This window comes from Agelaius phoeniceus, chromosome 6 (assembly GCF_051311805.1).
Source record: "Agelaius phoeniceus isolate bAgePho1 chromosome 6, bAgePho1.hap1, whole genome shotgun sequence".
Taxonomy (NCBI): Eukaryota; Metazoa; Chordata; class Aves; order Passeriformes; family Icteridae; genus Agelaius; species Agelaius phoeniceus.
The window spans coordinates 37406898-37433474 of NC_135270.1; positions in this window are offsets into that span (position 1 = coordinate 37406898).

Sequence of the window (26577 nt, forward strand, 5' to 3'; positions counted from 1 at the left end):
ATATAAAGATTTCTGTACGTGCAGTTTTTCTGGGTCACTCTGATTGTTTTGTGGCAGTATAATGCTTCATATGAGCTGGGCTGATTGTGGCTGCTGTGACAGCTCCAGCAATGTGAGATATTTGTGTATGCTGTTTTACCACCACACCTACAAACTCAGTGTGCAGCAGATTTGATGAATGTGGTGGTGTAAATCCTGAGATGCCTACAAAAGCATTGCAAGCATTACAACTGGGGAAGCACCGGCAGGGGTTTATGTACAGGAAACTAGAAGTGGATCCTGAACTTGTTCCCTAACTCAGGAGAGCTTGTGTGAGTTTTACACAAGAGCACATTGGTCTTTTAGCAAGAATACTGCACTTTTGGAGTCAGAAAAAAACAAGGAACACCAAACAACGATTCTTCTCAAACACAGGGTGTGTTGTCATGATAAAAGACCAGTTGAGTAAGGAGGTAAGGATTATTAAAAAGAATACATTGCACTCAGGGAGCAGGCCTCCTCTTCTGATGACTGCTCAGTCATCACAGATACAAAGGTCAAGGCTCATCAGTATTCCCCCATCTGGACTCACTGTCGTAGCTAACAGTTTGTTGCTCTTTATGATGAAGTCTTTGCTTCCCCAAATAAATAAAACTATCCATATCAGGTTTGTCTATTAAAAAACGATGTGCAGGTTTGTGCAGCTCCTGACTCTGCAGGAAGCTCTAAAACTGAGAATGGAGCTGGCTGAAAACCTGGGGAGTGAAGTGACGTGACAGAAGCGAGTGCTCTGCTATCGCTGTCTCAGTGCCTGCTCGCAGTTTGGCTCGTTCCTCTTGCCAGGCAAAGCACCTGGGGCAGCACAAAGGGGATTCCGAGCTCTGATAGGGCCCAAGGCAGTAGGGGGGGCTGTGTATCCCCCAGCAGCCGTGCAGAGCCCTGCGGGGCAGGGACCGAGGCTGGGCACGCTGCTGTGCCCCAGCCCTGCTGCCAATTGCTGCGCCCAGCCTGACATTGGCCGCGTCAAACTGCACTGCGCACTGTGCGCCGGCACAAACTTCTTATCTTGAATATTCTTCTAGCACCAGTAATGTCACTAGGTGACCTAAATCCTTCATTCAGTCACACTTATTTTTAGCCAATGTCAGATAAAATAAGAGCATTACTGTGCAGGGAAGAAAGAACCGACTGTATGAACTTTTTTCCTAGAGGTGAATGGTCTGTGGGGAAATTGATGTCGAGTTTTAATCACAAAATCACAATAATATTTGACTGCCACTAAAGTACTTGCATTTCAAACGCAGGGGAAGAACTATAGTCTACTCTTAAATGCATTAAGTAAATAAATACAAAGGCATCAAAGCTACTTTTGAAATGTGTAATTTAAGCATAAGATAACTGAAAACTAAGCTGCTATTCATTTATAGATGAGAAAAGAGAGACATTAATTTATATAATTAGGCAGTTAATTGTCATAAACGTTATTTAAAGATTCAAACCGTAATCATGCATATCTAAGTAAAAACTTAGAGACTGTTTAGCGTTCATAAACTTATTTATTCTAATATATTTATATATTCCAATACATATACATTATATAAGCCTATAAATATATATAGCTCTATATACACAGCCCATCCATTAACATAGAGTCATCTATTGTAGCTTTTCAGGTATTGCAGATTGTTCTATAAGTCTCCTTTTCTCTCCCTCTCAGATGTTATCAGGTGTGGTAGAAGGCCTCGCTGCAAATGAAAGCTAACATTGCTGCTTAAAAATAAAATTCCATTCAGTCATTTTACATGTAAAACAAAAGTTATGTATGTGTATGTAGACATATAAATTTATGATTGCAGTGTTCATAATGGTGGTATGGAAAGGCTGAACATCTACCTGAATGTAGGAGAAACAGCTCTGCTGAAGTGATAAGTGAAAGCTGGCCTCAAGTACTCCCCGTATGCAAACTTTTTGCTGGCAGAATTTAATCAGTGTAAACATTTTTTCATTTTGAATGGGGCATAAGGAAAAAGAGTCACTAATAATTGGCAATGAAGTAGAAAGATAAAGTACTTGAAATGAAATAATGGATTAGAAAATGGATTAAAAAAGATTTTTTTTTTCTTTCTATCAGGACTCTCACTGTTAATTCCAGGCAACAATATTCACTGTGTCAGTTCCAGGTTTCCTGTAAGTTCATGTCTGCAGCAATCACCATTTAATCAGTGATGCAACAAAAAGACTTTCTAGATGTTAAAGGCCAGGCTTTGCTTCACACAGGGAACAGCCTCTGCACTCCAGTCTAGCAGTGTGTCTGGGACCCTGGCTCTGTGAACCTGCTCCCCCAGAGCCTTGCAGGGCTCACATCGAGGCCTGAACTCTGTGGCATTGGTCTGTCAGCCTGGGCAGAGCTTTTACTGTCCAGGTAACAGCCTGTGATTCCCCTTACTGAGTTAGCTACACATGTTCCAGTGAGACTCGACACGGGGCTTGCCAGGGAGAGCAGAGCAGCTCCAGCGAGGCTGAAGTAGGAGTAATGTATGTGGAGAAATCCATTTACAGACACCTTTCATTTCTGGGAGGATGGGTATTTTGTGAATTGGATTAGTAGTAGAAAAATGTTTTAACTTACCTGTTTTTGGAGGCATTACATAGAATTTCCTGTGCAACACTTAGCATTGCTCATGGGTAAAACAAACTTATGCCAGTGAGAGAGCCATGCATAAAAATGGTCTTAGGAGTACTTGTATGTTAAAGCCTGCTTGGACTCCATTAACTGTGGCAACTACTGCTTGGTGTCACTTGACATCTGCTAGTCCTCAATTAGCCCATCCCCTGGGAGCTGAGCTGCACAGTTCTGCCCTGGCTGGCACGTGCTTACTCCCATGGCTTCTCCTCATGACTCCAGTGGAAGTGCTCCATGCTGCACGAGGGCCCGCTCCAGCTCTTAGTGGCTCTCCAGAGGGACCAAGTGGATGGACTGTGTTCAAAGTGTTAGGCAGGAGCCATTCCCTCTGTGGAGGCAGCACCTGTGCCAGGCACCCCTGGGGAATGACAGAGCAGAGAGGCTGGGTGTCCATACACCAGTACATCTAACAGGAGCTGGGGCAGAACTGCACTCTCTGTTACTCCTCACTAATTTGCCACTCCTAATGGCTTTTATGCCAGTGTAGATGTCAGAGAAGCTCCTTTGTGACTTTAATGCCACAGTCTTATAAGCCTAAATCAAGGACATTTTCTTAATAGCTTCATCTGCAGCTCATCTGAGTGGAATTTGGATAAAGACAAGAACTGAAACTTTTCCTTTATGAGAAAACATTATTCTAAAGCACTGCTGGAAATATTGTCTAGAAATATTCCTTTGGAAAACCTCTCAGTGCCTGGCCAGTTCAAGAAGTGCCTTTGCAGGTAGAGAGATGGAAATGTTGCCATTAGAGGAGTTTTGTCCTGCTGTAATTGGGTTGGCTTTGTCCTTCAAATGTTGCTTTTCAGAACCAGACTGTCACTGCAGCAGCCTGCTAGAGATTCCTCATGCTGGAATAATTTCTTAAGCAATAATTTGCAGCTAAAATAACCAGGCAAAGTTTAAAGTCATGAATTTTAGGAAGATGGATGAAGCTTTCTTGCTTTTTGGAATAGTAGTATAGTTTATTATTGCCTGTAGTCCTTATGATGAGGGTAACATGGCCATGCTCATAGGAAGTAACTGAGGAAGTGACCATTTATGCTGTTGCTGCCCAAAAGTCTCTACAGCATGTGGTTATTTATTTATCCACTGCAACAATTGCTCTATAAACACACAGTACATTCTTGGAGAGAAACCAGTCAGGATCTCTCAGCAGGGAAGAGGAGCCCACTTGTGTGTCCCACCCAGCAGAGGCAGCCAGCCATTGTTCGGGGCTGGGCTCAGCTATCTCACAGGGATCTCAGCCTGGGCTGAGCACAGCCCACAAAGCCATCCCTGTGCCAAAATCAGCCACCTCCCAGTCCACATCAGGAACTTCAGCTGAGGCAGGTGAAGTGTCCACAAGGAAGTGTCCCATTTTCGTACTGGTGTCCATGTTAAATAAAAAGTGTGAGAGATTAGGCATAGAAAATGATACTAAAGTGAAATGGTTACTAAAAGATACAAATTCCATTAAGCACCAGCAGCACTGGGTTCAGTAAATAGAAAGGTCATCTTTCTGTCTCTGCCTCATTCCCAACTGCAGCATGACTCAGAAGAACAAACAATTCAATAGGTTTTGTTAGTTGTTTGCATGCATTCTGGGGTTTTTATTACTTGAAATTTCATTTGGTTCTCTGATTTTACCACAATCTGAAAACTAAATACTTAAAAAAAATCAGTTGTAAACAAAATAATTTTTTGCATATGTTTAACAGTCAAGTGTCCTGATTTCAGAAGGATTTCAGCCACAGATCATTTTATTACATGTCCTTGTTTTATGATAAAAAGAGAGGGGAGAAGTGAGAACAAAAGCCATCTTTGATTTGTACATGGATTGAGAGTTTGAAAGTGCACACACAGCAGGTGGGCATGTGCTTTACAGATAACCATATCAGTGGTAATGGTTGTTATAATCTCAAGTGAAGAGGAATAAAAGGAGAGCTGGACACCACCAAAACTTCACTTAAACCATTAGATTTGGGCTGCCTCTCTCTGCAGGGCAGGCTTCTTTCCAAATATTTTCTGCCCTCCAGGACAGGCAGAAAAATCTAATCCCTGTGACCTTTTCTTAAAAAAAGCAGAAGTAATGTTTGCAGCATGGTATTTGTATGCAGGGATTAGCTCTTGATTTCTTTGCTTAGTACTTTAGGGTATATTTTTAAAGTACTACTCAGAATTTCAGTCTCACTCGTCAACTTCTATTGACTTTAAACCTCATGAGTCACTTTGACAATATATCCCAGAGGCTTTCTATCTTACACTGGCTTTAATTTAAATTCCCCTGCTTTTGGGGGTTTATTTCTGAAGTTAGGGTTAGCTTGCATAGGAAGCTGGCTTTCAGGAGGATTTTCCTATATTAGAGATGTTCTGCTTCCAGGTTATCCCAGTATTATTTTATGTTCTCATTTTCTTTGTGGGGGAAAAAAAGACATTTTTGTTAGTATCTGCAGTTTCTTTTACTTACTTGGTTTATTCATGCCAGCAGTGGCTGCATTACCTCAATGTCAGTATGCACGGCCCCCTTGTGAATGCTGTTGTAACTTATGTGTAACTCTAAAAGTATGTACTTGGTAAGACCCGCAGTACAACAAAGGCTAAACTCTGTAAGTAAAACCTAGCAAAGCATTTATACATTATTTTCTTTGCAGAATGGCTATTGTCTTCTCTCTTAGGAAAAAAAATCCTAGCTGATTTTCCATATAAAAAATGCCAGTGAGTCATGTGATGTCATAAAGCTCTGTGGAAGGGATATGCTGCTCCATGGCAGCTGGATGCACATCAAGCCCTCTGCCTGGTAATCTCTTCAGGTGCCTGGACTGGTGGATTGGTCATTATGTGTGGCTCTCACACAGAAGTTAAGTCAAACTGAGACATATACAAGGGTGAGTGAGATATTTTGCCAGTCCCTAGAAGGGTTTTCTCATAGTTCACTTCATTAGTCCTCCAAAATGGCAAAAAAATAAATGACATTTAGAAAGGGAGCTCAACGAGAGTCAGGTCTGTGCTCTGCTAAGTGTGGATGACAGCTCGAGTTACCCTTAGCTCCTCTCATTGCCTGGTAGCCCCAGGTGAGCTAAAGGCAGGGCACAGAGCCAGCTTCCTCAGCTGGAGAAATCCTGGGCAGTGTTAACCACCTTTGCCAGGCTGTGCCATCGTGTACATCTGGGTAGAGCATCAAACAAGTGTGTTGACAAAGGCTAAGTATTTCCCCTGAAGTGTTTGACAGAAAATAAACAGCTGGAGCAACTGGCAGTAAATTCTAACTTCCTCAATAGCATTCTGGAAACAATGGGAAGAGGAAGGAGAAGCCAAATAAACAATAGCTCTGTTATAATTGGCACAATAGTCTGATTTCTCCTCCTGTGTCTTATGTGGTCATATACAAGTATGCAAACAGCAACAAATGCTGCCTCACTAAAGACAACTGTTCTCTGTCTGGGAATTTAGGTAGCAAGATGCTGAAATTTCAGGCTGAACATTACTTTCAAAAGAATTTTCTACTTTGCCATGAATTATGAGCTGATCTCCCATTTTCTCAGTGTCTTTCTCATCTAATGGACAAAACATTAGTCCAGGATTGGTAAGTATATTGAAAACATTAAACAATGTCAATGAAATTCTTATTATTATTGGGCAGAGAAAAGAAACTCTCAGTCTTTCCTTAGTTCTTGCCAGGTTAATAGCTATGGCATACATGGCCAATTTCTACACATTATTATCAAGATTACTAGTTTCATTAAAAAACCCCACAAACATTTTCTCTAGCACCACTAGCCATTTCTCATTTGATTTTTTTGAATCAAATGTTTTACTGACCTCTAATCAGCATAGGTGTACTGCACTACCTTTGGCTAGACTTGGCTGCCTTGGAAAAGGAAGATAAGATTTTGTTAGTATGTAACTATTGATCAAGCTCATGTTATATTCTATTCCATTTTCATTGCACCTTCAGATCTTACTGTTTCCCCCTTCAAAACTCTTTCTACAGATTTGCATTTTGTTTGGATCAGTCTAATGGGCCTGTCATGGTCCCAGCCACTCCTTTTTCTCCTTCCCTGCTACTTCACATACACCTATCACATAAATGATTTTCTGGTTAATCAGTAGCATTCAACTGAATAAATTTATTCCTAATGTTTGGTATCAGATCTGGAATTTTTTGCGTCCCTCCTTCTGAAATTCAGTTAAAGAGGTAACTGAGCCCTTCAGATGTAGACATTGACTTCCAAGACAATATCCATATCCTTTTTCTGACCTGTACTTGCTTAATTTTAGTGTCCTTTAGTGTCACATGCATGTCCTATTATGCATGTGTCCTTTAATAACTGTCCCTTCACATATAATCAGATTGATTTTCTCTTTCCCTGGTTTTCAGTTTTATGACTAGAGGGCATTGTTTTAATTTCCTTTGAATGTTGAATATCTTTACTTTATTCTTACACCTCCTGACCAGCAAAATATTGGCTGACTGTTTTTTGTGTTTTTGATCATTTCCTTATCTTCAGTAATGTTTTTGAGACTTTTTCTACAAACCTCTGCCTTAGAGCATAAATTCCAGATAAGATTGGTACCTTTGACTTAGTGACACTCCCACCTTCCTGAAGATAGAGGTGAGCTGTTTTGCCTGGCTGACTTCACTAGCCCCGTCACTTCCTTAAAGTTTGTCCTTCTGAGCCTGGAGCTTTCACTGTTATGAGTCTTGCAACTCTTGCAGAAACAATAGTGTAGTGTAAACATCCGTGGCAGCTTTGATTTACGTTACTCTTGCACTGCTCTAGCTGCAGCAGTTAGTTTTGCTTAGACTAACTTACTCAATTTCTTAGGCAGGTTTTGCACTCTGCCCTGAGCTTCAGGGTGCTTTCTTTCAACCTCTGCTAATGCCCCAGTTTATTACTTAAACCTCTGCTTATGCCCCAGTTTACTGAGTTACAGCCCATGCTTCTTGTTTGTTCTTCCATTCCATTTAAATGGCATCAGCTTCACACCATTCAATTCATGGGTTCCTATGACCAAATTCTTTTATGAATGTCTTCACTAATAACAAAACCAAGCTTAAAATAGAATTCTGTCCAGTTGCTTTAACAGTTATTTGGTAAAAATATCAATTGGTTATTTTACTGGGGAATAGCAAGCCTCTGAATTATTAGTGGCATTTCCCTCAACCTGTTTTTGCTTGGAAAGCTAATGTCACTTACAATTTGTCTCCTTCCAAAGCCACAAATTTCTCTTTATGTACACAGGATTTCCTCTAAATAATTCTTGGTCAGAGGAGAAGTGGTTTTGACTAGATCTCATTTCGTCACTTGTTCCTTAGCAGTAGTCTCTGTTTTGGCTGCTGTTTGTTCTACCATCTGAGAAATTGGATATGTTTGCTCTTAAATATCTTCATTTCTCCTGTGGTGGAGGTTACATCACTTGTTCCAGATCCAAAAGAAAACAATAGATGGCAATTTCTTTGGTGGACTTTCTGCTGCAGTTTGGTATCCTACCACTATCTTTGTGTAGCATCAACCCTGACCCTAATAAGCAAATTTCCTTGTGTAACCTCCTAACTGGCAACAAGTCTTTGCAGCCCTTCTCTGTGTATCTGGCAGAGATACTGGCTGCAGCAGCATCTGCAGGCAAGTGAGGAATAATTGTTATTGAGTTGTAGTAAAGAGGCATTTCAGGGATGTGCTCTGAAGTATTTCAGAGTTGAAATGTAACAAAGAAAGCCAGGGAGAATTCTCTCAAGGTCACAGAATAAACCACATTCTTGTTCCTATGAACTCTCTACCGACATCCTTTCAATGAAAATCTGATTAAAAATTTAGTATCTTGAGTAGTTAATGCTTTATTTATGAAATTTGGTTTCTTATTTCTTTATTTATTTTGAATTCTCAAAATTTCTGCTGAAAGGGTGCAAAATTGGTGCCTGGAAGAAAAATTGAAGAAAATTCAAAGCACGAACATAGAAATTCCACATTTTGTCACTCTATTCAAGATATTTTTTGCCTAATTTCACAGACAGTTTGTGTTTAAGTTTTAGAAAAGATAGTGGATCTCCAGTCACTCTGTTTAAATGAACTTTATCATATTAAAAGGTAACTGAGTATATTAACTGCACAACACAAGGATTTATGTTCATTGTAATTTTATTTCAATATCAATGAGAATTTTAGTTCTTTTTATTACTCTTTCTGGAAGAAGCTAAAAGTTACAGTTCAAGATTCACCCTAATGCATTTTCATTTTAAATCAAGGTTTGATTACAAATTCCAATGGAAAATTATCCATTCAGAAAATCTAAATCTCCATAAAACTGTTTATTTTTGAGCAGTGCTCCTTAAAGTTAATACAAGGTATTTACATGCATGCTTGGGCATTTCCCTACATATCCAGATTTTTATTCCTTTTTCCACTTCATGTGTATACAGGGAAAGGCAAAAGAAAAGAGAAGGAGAAATGGGAGACAGAAAGTTGAGAAATCTCTGCTTTGATTGCTGATAAAATATTTTCTACAGAAGTCGCTAGTGTTCATTGAGCTTGTAGAGAGGTTTAACCACCACCATCAATAAAATATTTCAATGGGATATAATCTCAAAGAGTGAGATCCTTTCAAATTTGTTGCCTCTTTCTGTTACAAAATCTGCAGCTGGCTCTTCAGCGTGCTTTGCCTGATATATTATGTTAATCAGCTCCCTCATTTTTGCCAGGCAGCAACCACTCCTTCAAAAAATCCCACCTAATTGAGTGCGCTATTTTGGGGTGTTTTGTCTTGCAGCTGGGAAGCCACATTTTTTGCCTGTAATTTGTAGTCTCTGCTTATAAATGAAACAACTTTGTAGCTTCCTCAAGCTGAGTTTTTGGAAGCTATTTGTCAAAGCATTTTTTGTAGTTCAAGGCAGAAGCCTCCACTGCGGAAGTAATGAAAAACATTTGGCAACTAGTGGAATTTGTTGATACTGTTTTTTTCTGGTTTTAATCATAGAGGTGGTCTCCTGCTGGGAGTTTCCCCTGTTATATAAATCTTGTGTAGAGAAGACATTTCGTGTCTCTCTCTCATAAGACATTTTGGATTCTTCAGATTCTTCCTGAAAAGTTTCTTTCTTCTCCTGTGGCCTGCTTTTTAAATTTTTTTTCCCTATGGTAACTATACATATCCAACAATAATTTAAAACGTTTTTAATATTCTTTCTTTGGTTATTTTTTGTCTCCTTCAAGGCTTTATTATTATTTTTTTTTAATTTTACAGTCTCTGTGTTATTAAGGTTTAATTATTAGATTTCCATGCAGTTTCATCTTCGTAAGAACAATCTTCTGGTTCCTAATGGTTCAGAGTGCTGGAGAGATTGCAAAAATACTGACATGCTCTTTTCTCTCTCTGAAAAAATGCCTGAGACAGATTTTTCTCAAGCCTGTTTCATTTCCAATTTAGTCAAGCCACTAGGCTGCATCAGTAATTCTTCCACAGTTAAGACTGTTTAAAGCAAATACCATATTTTCCTATTAAAGTATCTCCATATTTCCCTCTAGAGAAGCACTGCTGATGGTGACTGCAGGGCTGGCTGCACAGTACTGTGAGGTATCAATTTTTCCCTCACAGCCATGAGTAACCCCATTCACAGCCTTCAATCTGATTATGAGTTGTCAGATGAAGGTTGGCTGAGGGTGGTGGACCTGTACAAAACTTGTGTCTTGGTGCACAGACACCGATGACAGAGGGGAGTGTAGCCTTTCTCTGTAGGAACGACCTTCTCAAGTCTTTCTTGGGCACTCTTTACCACTTTGGCAGATGGGCACAGGGTGGGCAGGCATTCTCCTGCTGGAGGGATGGGGCAGAATCCCCAGGGATCATCTCCATTGCAGGAGAGGTCCCATGTAAGAGCTCTGCCACAAAGTGCCAAGGGCAAGAAGCAGGATGCAATAGCCAACAACACAATTGCCAAATGTAGCAGGATGAGATTTGGTGCAAGTTGAATGTTAGGAATTCATTAGGCTGACATCTGGAGGTGGTAGAACTTTAACCAGGGGCAGCAAACTATAACTATTTTCTCTTTATCTTCTCCTAATGTGTTCCATGTATCTCCTCAAAACGGGAAATTTTCAAGGGAAATATTGACCTCTTCCCACTCTGAGAGCACAGTGCTTGCTAGAGTGCTGGGGCCACAGAAGGCAGGCAGTTACCTTCTGGGTTGACTTCTATTTAGATGTTTGCTTACCTCCTACCAATGAATAATGGTCTAAGAAGTTACAATTGTGGTATTTACAGCCTCTTCTGTAGAACTTAAAGGTGTATTTTCTATTAAAAAGTGAATGCAGAGCATTTCCAAAGGCTCTTGACTTTGGTGGAGAGACCTTTTACCCAGGAGACAGCCTAATCTTTCAAACTTCCTTCCCATGAGCCTGTTTTTTTAGATAATCCATCTTTGCCTGCTAGCATACTGCTCTTGATAATGAGCCTGTCGTGACATCAGGTTAAAATGTATCACTACAATTAATTTCCCTAAAATATATTGTTCAGAGGATAATGAGAACTAAGTCCTATTTTAAAGCTGATCAGGCAGTGCAAGACAAGAATCTAATTCTTTTAATGAAAACCGACAGACTTTTACTTCAAAACCAACTATACTTCATTAAAACTGTGATAAAAGCCTGCAAAGTAGAACTAAAATATTGCAGCTGGGATTTCTTCAAAGTAAGAGAAGGCTTCTTATATTGTTTCAGCATGACATAATGTGAATGTGATGGATTAAGTCTATTTCCAGACACATTTGCACCTGAAGTTTTGATTTTCTTCCTTCCTGTTCATATAATTAAAGAAATTTGGAGCCAGACCCAAGAAAGGACTTCTAGGCACTTTAGGCGGAATTCAGATGCCTGTATCCAATATTTTAGTGCTTAAAACCTTTGCTTGATATGCCAGCTGATGTTGAAGATACCAGAATTCTTATATTTTAAGCTAAAGCTTTCCAGGTTTTGGTGGATTTTTTTTGGACAAGCTCCAAAGTGTCTCTGTTCTGTGATCAGATGTAATCAAAATCACAAACTGGACAGTAGATACTTTCCTTCTCAAGGGCTTGAGGCTGCAGGTATTTCTGGAATGCATTTAATATTACCGACCCCTCTACAAATAAATGTGTGGGAGCCATTGTCTTCTTGTAAGGCATAAGAAGAAGCACATGCCATTTCTTCTAGCCTGGGGCACTGAGGTGCCCTAAGAGAACCTGGATTTGTCTTTCCTTTTGACCATGTGAGGAAATCGGATCATGTTCTCAATGTATGGCGTATTCTGAATGGGGAAACCAAAGAGGAGCAGAAAAGAGATTAAATATTTCACTGAGCTAAGGAGGAAGAACATGGAAGGTGGTAGAACTTTGTGACTAGGAAGTTAAGGTAAACCTCACAGATGCTAGGGGGGTAAATTCTGCTTCCACATATATTTTTCAGTGTTCAATGTAAAGCACTATTTTATATTATCCAATACTTTTTTCCAAATAAACTGATTCAAGGTAAAATGATTTTTAAATTGGTATTATCGTATAATGACTCTGTCTTCTGATAGAATGTTGTTCTTTGTTTGTTTTTTAAATAATTTAATGGCAAAGGGTGCAATAAAAATACAAACCAATATAGGAGGGGTAAAATGAGTACAGAATGATGTGGTGTACTTCTTATTTCTCACATGTTTGTAGCTCACAGCTTGCAGCAGTATTTTGCCAGTCAAGCTCTTTAGGAAAAGTAATGGTGCTGGAAATATGATGATCTCATCTGTATGACATAGAAATAATTTGTGATTCAGGTGATAGCTGAAACCCACTATCGTCATTTTGAATTAACAGTTCTAACATCATTGAACTTTTAGGGATATCATACTTTAGGTATAAACTTAGAGTAGGATTTCTTATTGTTTAAAACATCAATATTTAGGATTCTTTGTGAGTAATAATTTCCTGTGTGTAAGTGGAGCCATCCTAAGAGGCGTCACTGGCAGCCTGGCTATATGTGTCACTAGAAGCTCTGGGTGGGCACTCTGAGACATGACATCACAGGACATTATGGAAAGAGATGGCTTGGTAACAGTGCCATATGCAATTATGGTGATATTCCTATCAACTCATACAGTGAAACAACTCATGAGACATGGAGGAGGCCACTACAGGGAAGATACTGCAATTGGGAAGCAAAATTATGTCGTGTGGCTTCTCTTCATCAGAAGTGCAGATGCTGTGGTGATGATGAGGACTTGGATGCTGGATGCCAAAGGAGATTGCTAAGAGACATCTAAGGAACAGAATTGCAGTGCCACAGGAGAATTCTAGGAAACATTTGTTGGGTTCTCGGGGAAAACAACACAACACTGCAAAGAGAATTTAATTAAACTTAGGAAAGGGATTGAGAGCAAAACAAAAGTAATGTTACAGCAGTTTGTGGACATGTAATATTTTCACATCTTGATTATTGCTTTAAGTTCACTGATTTCATCTCTAAATGAATACAGAAGAATTAGAAAAGAAGAGCTGAACAGGACCATAAAAACATATATTGTGCATATCTTCTGAGTGAGGCTAGAGTAGAACAACTTCTGGAAGACGATAGATGCTCACAATTTCATAAATGATATGGGAAAAGAAAATGGGAAATGCTTAGTGAATATGTGTGTTAGTATAAAGGGGAACATGATGAAATAAGGTTTTAAAACAAACCAGACTAATTTGTGCAATTATGCAAGTTCAGCTGCAGAACTGAAGGTGGTGTCTAATCCAGAAAAAGATCGGAATAATCTATGAAAAATAAGGAATCTTAACTTGATCATGCAAATCCAACATTTATCTTAGGAACACCTTTTACTCCTGATCAAGGTAAAATTCAATCAACTTGACTTTACTCTGACCTGGTATGGATTTCTCAGGTGGAGAGAAGGCTGATAACATGAAAACTGTAGTTGCTAGAAGAACCATGCTAACAGTGTTTATGAACATAAAATATTGCTTGAAATGTCTTAGAGAAAGCTGTGAAAATTAAAATAGAGACCATCCACAATATTTCTCACCAGTCCAATTGAAATGTGTGAAAACTTTTTAAGTCCTAAATCTAAAAAAAAGCAGAACTCTCCATTTTCAGAGATGCTATCTGTTGCTGGTTTAAAGTTACTTATGATTGCAAAGCCTGCTACAGTACTTTAGGAGTGCTGTGACACTGCAAACTAAGTAGTTGTGAGCATTGTAGAAAAAGAGTAAAGAAGGTGTGGGGAGAGGAGCTTCCTTACTGTTCCACAGTGAGGATTTTGATAACATCTTTTCTACCCAACTGTAAATGTGGAAAGCTTTTTGCATAGTATTGAGAAGAAATGTTGATTTGCAGAAATAAATTAGTTCCTTACAGTATTTTTTATAAGTACTGTGAAACATAGAAACCATTGGGAATACCACTCCCAGTGCTACAGGCATCTGTTTTCCCAAAATACAAGCATTTTTGTACAGGCCTTATCAGGATTAGACCATCCTCTGAGGCTATGACTTTAATGATTGGTTTGTGAAAGGATATTAAAAATCATTGAAAATATTACTGAGTTCATTGCCTGATCTGCCAGTAGGCAGGATCTAAACAAAAGCATTATTTCCCCTTGTGAATCATGAGTACTATTGATTGTCTTTCCAGTAAATGTGTAGAGCTATAGAAAGAATATTATACCTTGTCCCTGTAAGTCATATTCTGAGTGAATGAGCTTTTAGAAATGGAAGTTCTGGTGATTTATAGTTACAGCAGCCGAGTTGGAATTTCAGGAGGATGCTTGATAAAATTGAATGAGGATAGAGTCTGGATGGCTTAGCTTGTGCTCCAGGAATCACAGGATGTAAAACAATTATTATTATTATGGTTGCTGCTAAAAATGAATAGAGTTTCTGTTTCTCCCTTTCTGTAGATCCTTGAGGCTGAAAACATGCAACTTCCCTCATATGCTGTTTGAGAAGAAATAAATATGTGTATTTACTGGTAAGAAATGTGTATTTGTACTGGTAAGAAATTTTCTCTTATTTCATACAAGCCTAGTGCTGCAACCTGCTAAGCAGTCTTGATATACTTTTAAGGTGTATGCTTGTAATTTTTTACTAGTCAGATGGCATATTTGAGTTCTTTAAAATCTTTTGTGCTATGCCAATCCCAAAGGGGCATCGATGCAGAAGACCTATATTGTCTTTAAAGAAATTTTAACATTACAGGTATTATTGTAAGACATGCTGAATCACTGACCTGCTAAATAATATCTATCCAGATTCCACTGCACCCAACAGGAACTCACCTGCTGACGTTTGTGAAATGGGAAATTATTTCAGATGAAACACTAATCATATAACTATTAAATTCACCTTAATTACTCTGCCTTAGCTTTGGAATTGTTTATTTGGAATGATCACTGCACAAATCCATCACCATGCTCAGCTGGGTATTTTCTGCTTGCTTACTTCCATGCATGTAATAATACAATGTAGAAAATCAGCAGAATGCTCTCCTGGGGAGCATTCAAGGTCAGCTTGGATGGGGTTCTGAGCAACCTGAGCTAGCTGAAGACCTGTCTGCTCTTTACAGAGGGGTGGGACTTGATGACCTTTAAAGGTCTCTTCCAACCCAAACCATTCTATGATTCTAATGAAGCTGTATCACTGCTGTCTCAGTGATCAGGAAAAGCCCAATTGTGTGCTTGGTGGGCATAACAAAGTGGGTGGACTAATATATCTGATAGGACCCAGCCAGTATTTTGGGTTAACCTGACCCCTCTCTCTTCCTCTACAGACACTTTCCTAAGAACAGAGAAGGATGATAAGGATGCTACTTTTTAAAATATCCATGTGGAATTATTCATTGTATCTTAATAGCAAATAATCATATGCAACAGGTGTTTTTCCTCTGGCTTGTTGAATTTCAGTATAACTAGCCTCCAGTTATTGGCCTCAGGGAAAGAAGCAGTAGAACAAATCAGCCTTATTTTAAAATAATTACTGCAATCCTACAGTGCCTGTCAGTTGTTATTTTCCTGTTTTATGTCAATGTACAGTACATGTGCAAATAGGACTCTGAAACAGGGAGGAAAAAAATGCAACCTATTAAATAAAATCGAGAAAGTAACTGGTGGGTTTGGTAAATATGATTTTAGTAGAAGTGAAGGGCCCTTTCTATATGTTGTATTAAAATCCTTTTGAGCAAAGAAATAATGAATTGCTATCATGATGATAAAAGGAATAAGGATTATTATAATTTTGCTCCAAATAATTACTATGATATAAAATGCATTTGGGGGTTCCTTTTGTGGCTTTTGCGTCAGCATTTAAACAAGATTAATTAAATGTAAGCAGGATTAAGTAAACTTTTGAGAGGGATAGAAAGCACGTTCCACTAGTCTGATTCTTTTACATTTCAAAAATACAATGGCTGTTAATAAGATATTAGTGAGAACTGCATACTGGTGCAGCAAGGCCTTTTGATGGATCCTGGGTACTTAGGAAGGGAAAATCCAGCTCATTCCCTACTCCCACATTTCTGCATTTAAAACACTGCGGAAAGTCTATAGGTCAAGGAAGAGCTTGGAAATAAAAGAATCTCTTTCTAAAATCTCCAGAAAAGTCATGCACTGGATGGGTATTTTGGAAGAGGATGTAGTGATCAAAGATGTGCATGTGCATGTCCAGCTCTTCCCCTGATGGCTCCTGTTAGAGCCTTCTCCCACACCTTGGTCAGGCTCCAGCTCTGGGTGACCTCTGCCTGATGCCCCTTCCTATGACAAGACACAGACTCCACGCTGTTCTGGCAGCAGGTGTAGGTGTACTTAGTGGGGATAGGTTTGGTGGCAAGGAATGACCCTCCTGAGGGTCACTGAAGGCTGAACATCTGCTGGCCTTTGAGCCGCACAGCGCCGCTCTGCACAGCGTCAGCTCAGCAGGTTGAACAGCACGGTCTTTGCAGAGCTGGTCACTTGGAGAAGCTTTAAAATACACACAACTGAAAGTTTGCTGTATTTCTCAGTATTTTTCCAGTCTCTCCCAGGCTAACATATTAGCAGGACTGGGAGGTGGGGACTTCTGACGAGCTGCAATGCGCTGCAGCAAGATGCTGCTCAAGCATGCAGCCTTCATGGAGCTGCTGCAGTGTGAGGTAGAGCTCTTCCTTGGAGCAGGCTCAGAATATGAAAAATTTATTTCACTGTCCTCAGATCTACCTATTGGAATGTAAAGACAAATGAAAAAGTAGTTCAAGTTTAAATTGGAAATTATTAAACTTATGTAAATCGGTAGACTGCTAAGAGGACTTTCCCAGCCATAAAAAGAATAGAAATATTTTTGTTATGCTTTATTCTTGTAAGCTGTTAATTTTTTAATAACCTGTTTCTCAGTGCTAGAAACCCTTTTGCTTCTGAATGAGTCAGGGAAGACTTTGTTTCTACTTTAGCAATTAAACATGCTCTCATAGATATGTCTCACAGATATAGATATAAATTTTGGTACTTTTTATACTGTAAAATTTCTTATATTTTTTTTAAATAATAAAAGCATTCCTGTTCACTTTTTACACAGAGAACATTAAAACAAGAAAAAATTTAGTCCTGTCTGCATTTATTCAGAAATAATAAAAATTATGCATTTAAAATGTTAATGAAAGCTGGTGAGTAATTAAATTTAATAATTTTGTACATTTTTTCTTCAAATTCTTAATTAGCCTGTATTAGTGAAATACATAGATAATGAAAATTGGAAAATGGACTTCACTAGTCAATTAAAGATAAAACAGGAGACAGTTTCATGGTTTTCCTTTCTACTCAATTGTCTATCTTGTGTCTCTCTGTCTCAGTTTCAGGGGGAGGCAGAAAGTCAAGGAGTTGCTGCACTAACAAAAAGACACTTCCACAGGCGCATTCCCATTTCTCCCTCTTAGTGCCAGGCAAATGTTTATTTCCCTTCTCTTCAGCTGGCAAGGAGACACATGGTGTGTCTGATTCTCCATCCAGAGGAACTCCCATGCCCTTCAGTGAGGGGATTGTGACCTTACCTTGATCTAATTGAACAGTCATTAAAATCAGAATCCAGCTCTACATATTTGACAAGAGATGGAATAGCTGACCAAGAGTAGGCATGGAGGAAAGACTGTCCTTTTCTTCCTATTTTCCTCCATTGGCATCTTCAGAATTCCTTCTGAGACACAGGAGGTGGGAATGCTTCTTTTACTCTAAACTAAGGATTCAGTAATTATTTTGCAACAAATTTGAGAATGTAATTATGCTACAACAAATTTGAGAGATGTGCATCTTAGATCTTGATGTTTTCTGAGTTGTCTTAATAAAGGCCTCTGTTTTTTCCTATCAAGGAAGATATGGAGCAAGATTATGGAAGAATTATAGAAAAGATTTAAGTTATTTTGATCTTTTTTTTTAACTGGAGGTAAGTATGAAACGTTTCTTACCTTTTAAGTATTTTTTGAAATGGCATTTATTGTTCTAGTGATGAATGGTTAAAAGTTACTTACATATAAGTATCAAGGTAAGTGAAGTTAGCTATGGTGAATCTTTCAGTTTTAAATCAAGAGTTGTTTCTTTACACACTCTAAAAGACTTATATCAATTCTAGAATTCCTTCATCTAAGAGTGCACACATGGACAGACTAACATATCTTCTTTGGAGGTCTTTTCCTCTGTTAGAAATGGTACAGTTGTGGTCCTTTTGGGAAGCTGGACCCTCGTGGTATACTTAAAAATGCTCAACAGATGTAGATAGTTAAAAGCTCAGTAATATGTGCATCTTCATGCATCTTCTGTTATGTTTAAACATTTTTTAAACATTGGAGAGCTGGAAATTCAACTCTGAGTCAATTTCAGATGTTTTCATAAAGTTTTACTCTGCAGACAATTTTCATGGTTTTGATGTGTTGCTTCTGTAAGTTAGAAATTAATTTAATGAACACATAAATACATTAATTAGTCTAAACTCAAAATAAAAGCCTTATGTCCCACAAACACTGGTTCTTATATCATCTGTAGGTGGGTTTTATTCTCATCTTTTACAAGGTGCAGTAGAAGGAACAAGCACACAAAATGTAGTTATTTAGACAGTTATCCAGACAATCCTCTGCTCTTCTTTTTCTTTTCCCCCCCTTTTTTGTTTTTTTCTTTTTGATGTTTGGACAGTCAGTGACACAGTACCTCAACTGTGTGCATCACTAGAGAGGATGATGGGAAGATTCTTGGGAGTGCGTCTGTCTCACCACTGTCACCTGCCATAATTAATAGCATACTAAGGGCTGCAAGCAACCTGAGAAGCTTGATTGCATCACCTATTGAGGAAAGGACAGCTAAAGATTTTTTTAATAAAAATATTACCAATGGTCAACCAAAGAAATAATTTTAGATCCAGTCCTCAGTTCTATAGGTTTAATAAAAATCTTATGTAATTAGTAAAGGTGATTTGTCAAGAAGAGCCATTATAAGAGATAAATAAAATACAATCAATCAAGTGCATCACTGATAAGATTAACTGGAACATATATGGTTTGATTTGATCATGCTCAGTGTTTCTGGTTTTCATTGTGAATATAGAGTCTGATTTCCCAGCTTTATACTCTTGATTTATGCCAAAAGAGAAGGTATACCACTGATTTCAGACTTTCTGTTTTAACACTGTGCTAAATTATGGCTTGTATCTCATTACATTTCTAATTCCCAAAATTAAAAGTGAATGAGGAGCAGACAGGGGAGAAAGAGAGTCCAAATGAGAGAGAAGTACAATGAACTGCCCAGCTGTCTCTAGCAGGAGCTCTGTCTAATGCTGGGAAGCAATACAGTACACCAGTGTTCCTACTTTCTCTTTTTCATTTGTGAATGTTTGCCAGAGATTACTATCACACTACTTCTCATCAGAGCTGGAGTTCTAGTTCATCAAAGTGTCAGAATGAAGACTAACACTAGGGAAAATTTACTGCAGTATGGGTGGAATATGAGCTCTGGTCTGACAGCTACAACATAGAATCAAATCCATCTCTGTAGCTAAAAGGTTTTCTAAAAATTATTGGGCAGGAAGGCACAGATTTTACAGGTACTTAAGCTTTAAATAGTTTACTGTGGAGTGTACTATTATGGTTTTTAAAGCATTTGCATGTCTGGTAATGTTATTTTACTAGGAAGCAGGCATACAGGCATTTTGTAAAACCATAGCGATTTTTGTTTCCTGTGCTACTGCACACCTAACACTACAAAATATATGCAGTTTCTCACTGGTGGGGGTTTCACAGGACAGGAGGTGCCACACCTTTCAGGGGGCTCCAAAATTTGTCCTTAAAGCCTCTACTCACAGTCACAGGGGAAGCTCCATCTGTGCTTATGATAGTCCCCCACCCCTGTTCTGTTTTTCAATGGTTCTAATCATCAAGGGATTACTCACAAATATTATAGATTTTTAAATTATGATGCACATAGCAAATATGAGTGTGCATAGTCACTCTCTTTAGGAATGAAACTCATGTAACACAATAACCTGCACAATAAGCTGGGTATTCCTTACCTCAATGAGCCTTAAAGAGCTTTCAGACTATTTGCAATCTTTTATATGTTTACTGCATTCATGAAGACGAGAATGCAAAGCTCATGGTTCAAACAGAGTAGGGGACAAAAGGGAGGCAGTAAGATGAGGGCTGGAAGTACCAAAGAGCTGACATTCATCACTGTATCAATGGTGGCACATAGCTATACGGACACCTGCAGTGAACTCTTTGGCAGCCTAACCCCAAACCAGGACAACACAAGGCTGCCACAGAAAGACTCTGCAATGCTTTCTTACAGACCCCAAGTCTCATTAGGCAGTTCTGAATCACAGTATCATTTCCTCTCACATCACCTGGCCTTGCAGAACAAAGCCGAAGAGCTTGAGATTGTAATTCCCAAAAGCACACTAATGCACTTATGCACTTCTCTTGGGATCATATCTTCCCCCAAAGTCATAAACCCTTGCTGCATGCTCTGCTGACTAACTAAAACTTTATCTGTGCCTATAAATTGATCCTTTATGTCAGCAAAGTTTTTACTATTCACAATTTTGCTTCAAGATGTGTTTGGTTAGTGGAACTAGAGTAAATATTTCATAGGATGACAGTGGTAAAACTGAATGGCAAGCAAACTGATCTTTATTGATCTTGGACTTGGTGACTAGACATCATAATGAAAGACACACTGGGAACTTGTGAATGATGACTGGTCACTCTTCACTGGGAAGCATTATATTGGTATCCAGATCCTGGGCCTGAAGTGCTTATGCAGTTAAAACACTGCCCACTGGAAATCTGTGGGAGATTTGCCCAGCTAAAAGTTGATGGAATGGTCCCAAAGTTATCTACAGGGGAACTCATGGGTGAAGGTCACCCCTGACTTTCTGTGGGAGATGAGTCAAGGACCTCCTGTCAGGAGTGCTCTCCTGGGTCGAGTGACTTGGGCTCTGATGTTGTTGACAATCATAGTGGGCAGCCACTGTAGTGAAAAATTACAAGGACATCTTTGAAGGGACGTAATTTTTGGGATCTGAAGATTTCTTTGTTTTGGAACTAAAAGGCAAACCACAAATGTTTAGGAGAGTGTCTTTATCCTGCCACTGAAGGGATGTAAACATGAATTGAAGTTATGTTTTGTTTGTTTTTCTGTGGCTCTGGAGCTTGTATCAAATTTCTACAGTTACTAATTTTTATTTTGTTTTAGAAGTATCTTAAAATTTTCAGTGTTCACGAAATATTTTCCCCAGAACAAAGACTGCTCTGAGGGATAATATCTAATGCTAAAAGGTTGCATGATCCAAATTTGTCAGTTTTAGAAGAAAGGAACTTCCTCCTTTTTTGAAAGCTTCTGAATTATGATGAGCTCCTTTCTGTAACAACTTTGCTTCTACAAGAAATATTCTGCATTACCAAAGAGTAGAAAAAAAAGTAGCTAGAGAACAACCTTCTACCAGGTCTGTTTATAAAATTGAACTTTTATTTCCTCTCCGGGGCTGTGACCAGACATTTATTGCTAAACGGAGGTGTTTCATCAAAGTTCTGAGTAATATGGTGGGACACATGTGACCCAAAAGTGTATATTGGGAATTGAAAGCTTACCTATGTAATCAAGGACCCTGAGACAGGAGCACTGTGAATGTTACATGTAGGTGATGCCATGTTGAAAGAAGCTGTACTCATACATGCCATTTATTGCTATTTTTGGTCACTCCTTTTAAAATTGATTCATTTTTTGCCTTCATTAGAATGAGGCAAAAATGTGGTTTGTGTAAATAAATGTATGTCACTATACAAATTTATTGGTTCACTCTCTAGGTTGCAACAAATTGAAAATTTCAGCATAGTTGGAAGATGCTGTTTACCAGATTACTTATTAGGTCTAATTCAGCTTTGTCCAAGGGTGAGAATTTGGCTTTAAATACACTTCATTTATTTATTAAAAGCCTCTGTTGAATTATTCTGATTCTACTTTTGTTGCTGTGTAAATACATTTCTGTTATTTTTTAACCTGATAGCTTTTCTAAATTTCTGCCATTTCACTTCTGGTCATTTTTTGAACTTTGAGGATTTTGTTTTTGGGGGGATGAGATTTAGTAGAAGTGTGCTTTGAAAGCATGCAGTGTGCAGTTTGCTCACGTCCCCCTGCAGAGCGTGGTGCTGCTGCCTGTTACACACCAGGCGGTTCACCTACAGGCAGATGCTAGAAACACGAGTCCTGTTTTATCTCCCTGCCCCATATGTTTCTACTCCATCCTTCACGTGAAATCTAGCCTGAAGTGACAGTACCATTCACTGGTTTGCCAGTATTTTAGTTTTGTGCTTAGGTCTTGCTTCAGTTGAGTCAGACACCTGCTGAAGCAGTGGGCTGGCCCAAGTCACCCTACAGTAGGCTGAATGAAGCCATGAGGGACAGGCCACCAGGTGAGGTGTGACTGTAGTCTCAGCAACTGTTCTTTACTTTTGATATTAGCTATGTCTGAGCCAAAGCCCACTGCTCCTTGGTGCTTGTGCCTGTGTGCTGGTTTTGAGTTTGGAGTCTTCCCCACCCATGCCTGGGTTGTCCCTCTTGGCAAGCCGGGATGGGAGCAGTAAGAGAGCTTTGGCTTCAGCCTGTGTGACAATATTGTCACCTTCTGAACGCCAGAATCTGCAGCCATTTTTGTGAGGCCAGATCACCCAGCTGTAGCACCACACTGCCAGGGACCGGCCAGCACAGCTGGCAGAGCACACAGCCCCTGGTGGGCCACCCTGGGCAGCAAGGGGGGAATGTCCTTCTCACCAGGGATCCAAGCTCTGGGCACCTGTCCTGTCTACAGTGTGTGACAGAAACAAACTATACTAGTTTGTATTTTCTTTCTATGAAAGAAAATGTGTAAAATAAGACTAAAGAGATACATACAATCTTTCACAGACCTTTATTTAACTTAATCCTGTGTAAATAGATTGCATTTGTGTAGAGAAATGCAAATATACATACATTAATGTAATTGGAATACACTTATCTGCCTGAAGGACCTTTTAATGATTTTATTGTTATACTTTTTTTTTTCCCCTGGAATGAAGAAAAGTTTATTTGAATACAATCCTCTGAAGTCCCTGGGATATGTATTCTATGTATGTTCTGCATGTAAATTTGCATATATTTCGCATGTATTTTTTGTAAATACAGTGGCACTCTATGGGGGGGGGCATCAGAATAATAAAAATGACAATTAAAAAAGTGTTCATATGAATAAAAGAAATGTTGTAGTTATATAGTAAAGAGAGTAAAAATGTCTATTAAATTAGATAACTGGATATATGCATAATTTTTATCATCACTAGAAAAATATCTGGTGGAAGTCAGTGGGGGTAGTTGGCTACCATTGTCATTAGTTTGTGTATTACCAAAAGAGAGAGGTGACTAGAAATATAATACGGTAAATATTTTTAGAAGAAAAGAGCAAATCACTGTGCAGTTGCTTCGTTATCATTCAGAGCATGAGAGGCATATTAGTCATAACAAATGTTGTGCTGAGGGAGTAGATGCTTTAAAAGCTTTCTTCCTCTTCTGGAAACATCTTGAATGAAGAGCTTAGAATGAAATCCCTAGAAGAGAATAAACTGTCGTGTTTATTAAGAACATCCTATTTATGGATTATTTGGAAGGGCACTCAAAATTTCCCAAGGGAAATATCTCTGAGTTTCACAATCAACACTTAGAGCAAATTTTTTTATAATGTCACAGAAATCCATTAAATCAAAAACACTTTGTATCAAACTTTCTAATCTGACCAAAGATTAAAACCCAACAATGAACATAATGATAAAGTTAAGAATGTGATAGAGAAAAAACTACCCTGTACAGATAGTGTGGCTCTAAGTTCAATGTTACTTTAATACTTAAATTTGTGAGAGTTTATTTCAGTAGAAAAGAATCAAATGCTGCATCTGAAAAACAAAATGCTTTCCTTAGAAGAAAGAAAATTAATATCCTGAATCTACAATGCCCTGTCCAAAGGGTTGGTCTCTCCTCTGCATTTCATTTTCATGCCACCTTCTATCACAACAAAAGTACTGCAAGTGCAATCAGAACAACATAACTAAGGAAGAGTCTGCAAGCAGAAGCTAAGGGGGGGTTCTGTCTTTGCAATAGAAAACATGGGAAAACTCGGGGGTTTTTCACAGAAAAGCTAGGAATCAAGCAGAAGAGCAGGTCAGTGAATCTAGTATTTAACTTTTCTGGGGGATTCCTGCACCAACCATCACTCACCTTTCGTTTAGCTTCTGATCTCTAGCCCCTCTCTGAACCTTCTCTTTCTGTCAATTTTTTTCTCTCTGATAGTGCCAACTTCAAGGAAATTTCAAGATCATCTTCAAGAGTTTACTGTGTCAATTGCCAGCTATTTAGAGCTAGCCTACAAAAAGTACTACTTTTGCTGTTATAAATATGTTACCTGATTATAACAGTACCTGAAGAACCAGCCCCCTCACCCCCCAGCCATAACTGTTACTAACTGGAATGTCATATAGCTGAGCCATATCAGTTTTTGGAATGTCCAGAAAATTATTCATATTCTTTTTTAAAAAAACTTTGGTGAAATTTCATAATGATGAACTTGAAAAAGGTACAATTTTGTTCCATACTTTTCTTAACTTCAAAGTCATATTTATAAGACATGTCACAAGTTTTTTTTCCAGTATCTTTACAGTGGACATATCTTACACACATAGTATGAGCTCATAAGCCTGAAAAGCAAAATTTAGTTCATAAATTCGGTATGCTCTACCTGTCTGCTAGTGAATAAATCGAAAAGAATATTCAATTCAGCAATGCATTAGACATACCACATATCCTTTTTACTCATCCCAGGGAGGATATATACAATATAAAATATTTATATGGATTGGTTTCACATAATACCATAACTTTCTTGGTGTTGTGTTTTTGATATCTTGTGTATATGATATCAGCAGAGGAGCTCTGCTACTGCTCTGCCTATCATGTAGACAAGAAATTACCATGGCTTTCTTCAAACAAAATACAGTTATTCTGAAGGTCTTTCTGGTTCCAATTGTGATTGAACAGCATTCTGCTATAGGTTTCCTGTGTTATATCACTACAAGCTAACATTTTATTACCTTTGACAGTTCCTTCTGGCAAACACAGATCATTCCCATGATGAGGAATGAGAGCAGAAAAGCAAAATAATCTGTCCTTTCTCAGCATTAGATGTGCTCTCTTCCTACTGTCCAGCTGACATCCATAACCTAAAGCCCACTATTTGAACAGGTATCATCAGACACATGGCAAGAGATAGGCAAGTCTGACCTGAAGTTTGTGGTCAGACTTTTTTTTGCAAACATGCAAAAATCATGCTACATTTTAAGCCACCATGATTTTTCATTTTTCCAAATGACATCTGTGATGCTCCTTGTATGGTCCCTTTCTAGACTCTTTACCAACTTTGTAGCCCTCATTTAGATGCTTTCTAATATCCTCTTTATCCTATCCTATCTAATGTCCTCCTTATACTGTGGCACCCAAAACTGGACCCAATATTCAAGGTGAAGCCGCCCCAGTGCAGAGCAGAGCAGGACAATCCCCTCCCTTGCCTGGCTGGTGATGCTGTGCCTGATGCACCCCAGGACAAGGCTGGCCCTCCTGGCTGCCAGGGCTGGCTCAGGTTCAACTTGCCATCGGCCAGGATCCTCCAGATCCATTTCTGTGGAGCTGCTCTCCAGCCTCTCATTTCCCAGTCTGTTTGTACATCCAGGATTTCCCCATCCCAGGTGCAGAAGCCAGCACTTGCCCTTGTTAAATTTCATACATCTGGTGATTGCCCAGCCCTCTCATTTGTTTAGATCTCACTGCAGAGACCCCCTGCCTTTGAGGAAGTCAATAGCTCCTCCAAACTTTGTTTCATCAGCAAATTTAGCATACCTTTGAGTCCTGTGTCCAGGAAGACAGTGAAGACAGTGTTGGAAAGCATTTCTTTCTCAAGGGACATAGACCTTCCCAGGCATCTGCAAGTGACCTGTACACACAACCTTCCTTCCCCTTTCAATACCAGCCTGGATTAGCTGCCATGGCAGCACGTTCAAATGGTTCTATGTAACTGCTGAAAGCAAACACACATTCAGATTGGTAAACAATTACCTGGCAGAAATCTGCTATGATTACATGGTGTGATCTGGCTCTGATCAGGCCCTCCCCACCCTAAGCAGACAATCTCTCAGGCACCTCCCTCTTCTGGCTTTGGCTTGACTTGTGGACTTGTTGAGGCACAAGTCAGTACCATTCCCCCTGAGGATTATCTACTCATGATTTTTGCCACATTCTGGTCACTTCTCTGCATTGACAGCTTTATAGTTAAACAAGGTATGGCTCTGTGCAATATCTAATAACTCTAGGAAGGAAAAAGGGTTTTCCTGCCACTCTTTGGGATCGCA